General features: G+C 53.2%; 1 non-coding gene across 1 annotated transcript; it reads left to right on the top strand.

Annotated features, from left to right (window-relative positions):
• Positions 1–2808: 2808 nt before the first annotated feature.
• Positions 2809–4701, top strand: LOC126313476 (small subunit ribosomal RNA). Its single transcript, XR_007555166.1, has one exon. It is a non-coding gene; the product is annotated as a small subunit ribosomal RNA (ribosomal RNA).
• Positions 4702–5000: the final 299 nt, after the last annotated feature.

Below are 5000 nucleotides of genomic sequence, written 5' to 3'. Positions count from 1 at the left end.
TACCAGATTATCGCTTAACCTAACTGTGGCTGTACCAGATTATCGCTTAACCTAACTGTGGTTGTACCAGATTATCCCTTAACCTAACTCAATTTGTCCCTTAACCTAACTCAATTTGTCCCTTAACCTAACTCAATTTGTCCCTTAACCTAACTCAATTTGTCCCTTAACCTAACTCAATTTGTCCCTTAACCTAACTCAATTTGTCCCTTAACCTAACTCAATTTGTCCCTTAACCTAACTCAATTTGTCCCTTAACCTAACTCAATTTGTCCCTTAACCTAACTCAATTTGTCCCTTAACCTAACTCAATTTGTCCCTTAACCTAACTCAATTTGTCCCTTAACCTAACTCAATTTGTCCCTTAACCTAACCCACGTTGTCCCTTAACCTAACTCAATTTGTCCCTTAACCTAACTCAATTTGTCCCTTAACCTAACTCAATTTGTCCCTTAACCTAACTCAATTTGTCCCTTAACCTAACTCAATTTGTCCCTTAACCTAACTCAATTTGTCCCTTAACCTAACTCAATTTGTCCCTTAACCTAACTCAATTTGTCCCTTAACCTAACTCAATTTGTCCCTTAACCTAACCCACGTTGTCCCTTAACCTAACCCACGTTGTCCCTTAACCTAACCCACGTTGTCCCTTAACCTAACCCACGTTGTCCCTTAACCTAACCCACGTTGTCCCTTAACCTAACCCACGTTGTCCCTTAACCTAACCCACGTTGTCCCTTAACCTAACCCACGTTGTCCCTTAACCTAACCCACGTTGTCCCTTAACCTAACCCACGTTGTCCCTTAACCTAACCCACGTTGTCCCTTAACCTAACCCACGTTGTCCCTTAACCTAACCCACGTTGTCCCTTAACCTAACCCACGTTGTCCCTTAACCTAACCCACGTTGTCCCTTAACCTAACCCACGTTGTCCCTTAACCTAACCCACGTTGTCCCTTAACCTAACCCACGTTGTCCCTTAACCTAACCCACGTTGTCCCTTTGCCTAACATAGTTCACTGCTCGGAATCTCTGGTGTCGTTGTTATCCTCATGTAGATGTCTTGCGAGTGTTGCTTACTTTCCACATATTCCCGCTATCCACTGTCAATTGTACTGCAATAGGACTATATCGCCCCCCCCCCCCCCCTCTGCCCCTCACTTTGTGTCTCCGTCCTCTCAAGCTGGTCGGTCTGGCGTTTGAGTGTTAAATGAGCCTCGCAGCTGTTCAGTTGCGTTCAGATGTCGACGCCCTCAGTGTACGTCGTGGTATGGTCTGTGTCCATTGTCCGCTGATGTCGTACGCGTAACCCACACGCTGTACCGATCATCGGTCGTTACGTACAGAGTGAAGTAGTGTGATACGTGTGACCGTACGCTGGCTGTGCCCAACGGTGTCGAATCTCAATTTCCATATGTTGTGCTCGATGCTACTTGTCTCGTCTCCCAATAACAGCTAGGTTGCACTGTGGTACGCCGTAGAGGCGTGTGGGAGGAACGTACGAACGCATTGTATGTCACCCTGGGTCGCTGGGGGTGGTGGTGCGGTGAGTCAGGTCAGGTCAGCGTGAGCCGTGTGATGTAGTGACGCGTGTATTCCGACTTTGTCGTATTGCCTCACACAAAGTGCTACCCTGGTGGACCGCGTTCCATATCTGGGACATGCCGCAGATGCCGGTTGACAGTGGATCGCGGAAGGGACATCGCATACGTGCGCGGGCCACCTTCCACGTGTTCTCTTCTGCACATGTCGCAGTGTGTATGTGGTCTGATGTAGCGTGTCGTGACACATGACATCCTGGCATGCAAGAATTGTTGAATTCGCAAATGTAGGTGGACATCTACGTTTACTGCCCAAGATACGCAAATGAACTGGAAATCCGTTGTTGAGCGGTTGTTCACGCTGGAGGTGAATCTGTGATGGCGACGATCGGTACAGCTATTAACCGGTTGTTTCAGCGGTACCCGCCACATCCACACACGTGACTAGGCCCATGTGGGTATGAAGCGATACGCGGCGGTGGCTTGGTGGGACTGTTCCCGGCCGGTGAAGGGGGGCCGCCCGGCGTGTTGGCCGCGCGCTGCGTGGGCGCACGCGCAACAGGCGGCTGGTGGGGGGCGCCGAGTGGCAGGAGCGCCAGCCGACGGGCCCGGCAGGCGGCGCAGCTACGCTGCGGCGCACCCTGCACGCGGCGCCTGGCGGCCAAAGTTGGTTCAGCCGAGCCCGGTGCGAAGCGCGGTGGACATCTGCAGTGTGCTGGTCTGATTGAGGACTGTGTGCGTTGAGGATGCGCCGCCGCCTGGCACTCGGCGCCGCGACGCCGTCTGCTGCTCGGTCGCCCCAGCGGTTCTCGCAGGTGGTTTGTATCGCAGTTGTGCGGACGTGTTGGCGCGTGCGCTGTGCTGGGAGAGTTCGCTTCTGCACCCAAGTGGGGCTTTGCCCTTGTGTGGCGCTGGCGTTGGAGCTGCCGGTCACCATAGGTGGCGCGTGTTGTCTCCCGCCGGCAATGCCACGACAGCACGCTCCCGGGCCTCTGTCGGCAGCGGCAAGCTCAGTTGGGAGCAAGGGTGTTCGCACTAAAACCGTCTACTCGCCTAACTCCGGGCGATTGCGCCTCTCTCGAAACCGACCAAGTACCTAGGACGGCGCTGCGCGCCGCCGGGACCTGAGAGGGTTTCGAGGTGTATCGTGCAGGGGAGCTCGGCCTCCTCCTGTTTGCAGAATAATTGAGCGGACGCTTGCGTGTTCGCGCGGGCCCCCGGGACACACTCCCGGGCGGCCGGCTGCTCAGCTCTAGTTGACGCAGCTCCCTGGTTGATCCTGCCAGTAGTCATATGCTTGTCTCAAAGATTAAGCCATGCATGTCTCAGTACAAGCCGCATTAAGGTGAAACCGCGAATGGCTCATTAAATCAGTTATGGTTCCTTAGATCGTACCCACGTTACTTGGATAACTGTGGTAATTCTAGAGCTAATACATGCAAACAGAGTCCCGACCAGAGATGGAAGGGACGCTTTTATTAGATCAAAACCAATCGGATTGGCTTGTCTGGTCCGTTTGCCTTGGTGACTCTGAATAACTTTGGGCTGATCGCACGGTCCTCGTACCGGCGACGCATCTTTCAAATGTCTGCCTTATCAACTGTCGATGGTAGGTTCTGCGCCTACCATGGTTGTAACGGGTAACGGGGAATCAGGGTTCGATTCCGGAGAGGGAGCCTGAGAAACGGCTACCACATCCAAGGAAGGCAGCAGGCGCGCAAATTACCCACTCCCGGCACGGGGAGGTAGTGACGAAAAATAACGATACGGGACTCATCCGAGGCCCCGTAATCGGAATGAGTACACTTTAAATCCTTTAACGAGTATCTATTGGAGGGCAAGTCTGGTGCCAGCAGCCGCGGTAATTCCAGCTCCAATAGCGTATATTAAAGTTGTTGCGGTTAAAAAGCTCGTAGTTGGATTTGTGTCCCACGCTGTTGGTTCACCGCCCGTCGGTGTTTAACTGGCATGTATCGTGGGACGTCCTGCCGGTGGGGCGAGCCGAAGGGGTGCTTTCGCGTCCCGAGGCGGACCCCGTTTAAATCCTACCAGGGTGCTCTTTGTTGAGTGTCTCGGTGGGCCGGCACGTTTACTTTGAACAAATTAGAGTGCTTAAAGCAGGCAAGCCCGCCTGAATACTGTGTGCATGGAATAATGGAATAGGACCTCGGTTCTATTTTGTTGGTTTTCGGAACCCGAGGTAATGATTAATAGGGACAGGCGGGGGCATTCGTATTGCGACGTTAGAGGTGAAATTCTTGGATCGTCGCAAGACGAACAGAAGCGAAAGCATTTGCCAAGTATGTTTTCATTAATCAAGAACGAAAGTTAGAGGTTCGAAGGCGATCAGATACCGCCCTAGTTCTAACCATAAACGATGCCAGCCAGCGATCCGCCGCAGTTCCTCCGATGACTCGGCGGGCAGCCTCCGGGAAACCAAAGCTTTTGGGTTCCGGGGGAAGTATGGTTGCAAAGCTGAAACTTAAAGGAATTGACGGAAGGGCACCACCAGGAGTGGAGCCTGCGGCTTAATTTGACTCAACACGGGAAACCTCACCAGGCCCGGACACCGGAAGGATTGACAGATTGATAGCTCTTTCTTGATTCGGTGGGTGGTGGTGCATGGCCGTTCTTAGTTGGTGGAGCGATTTGTCTGGTTAATTCCGATAACGAACGAGACTCTAGCCTGCTAACTAGTCGCGTGACATCCTTCGTGCTGTCAGCGATTACTTTTCTTCTTAGAGGGACAGGCGGCTTCTAGCCGCACGAGATTGAGCAATAACAGGTCTGTGATGCCCTTAGATGTTCTGGGCCGCACGCGCGCTACACTGAAGGAATCAGCGTGTCTTCCTAGGCCGAAAGGTCGGGGTAACCCGCTGAACCTCCTTCGTGCTAGGGATTGGGGCTTGCAATTGTTCCCCATGAACGAGGAATTCCCAGTAAGCGCGAGTCATAAGCTCGCGTTGATTACGTCCCTGCCCTTTGTACACACCGCCCGTCGCTACTACCGATTGAATGATTTAGTGAGGTCTTCGGACTGGTACGCGGCATCGACTCTGTCGTTGCCGATGCTACCGGAAAGATGACCAAACTTGATCATTTAGAGGAAGTAAAAGTCGTAACAAGGTTTCCGTAGGTGAACCTGCGGAAGGATCATTACCGACTAGACTGCATGTCTTTCGATGTGCGTGTCGTGTCGTGTCGCGCAACACGCTACCTGTACGGCAGTGGCCGTGCGCCGCGTGCGGAACCACGCGTGCCTCTCAAAACTAGCGGAAGTGTTGTTGTTGTGTGGTACGAGCGCTGAAGCTCTGGAGCGGCTGGCCTGCGGTACCTGGCGCCTGGCGCCGGTTTTGAATGACGTTCGCCCGAGTGCCTGTCCGCTCCGGTGTGGAGCCGTACGACGCCCATCGGCTGTGAGGCCGTTGGACACAAAAAAAAATAGTGGAACAGGGGCC

The sequence above is a fragment of the Schistocerca gregaria genome, unplaced genomic scaffold, assembly GCF_023897955.1.
Source record: "Schistocerca gregaria isolate iqSchGreg1 unplaced genomic scaffold, iqSchGreg1.2 ptg000483l, whole genome shotgun sequence".
Taxonomy (NCBI): domain Eukaryota; kingdom Metazoa; phylum Arthropoda; class Insecta; order Orthoptera; family Acrididae; genus Schistocerca; species Schistocerca gregaria.
Note: the sequence above shows the minus strand (reverse complement) of the source record. Positions and strands in the feature narration are given on the sequence as shown.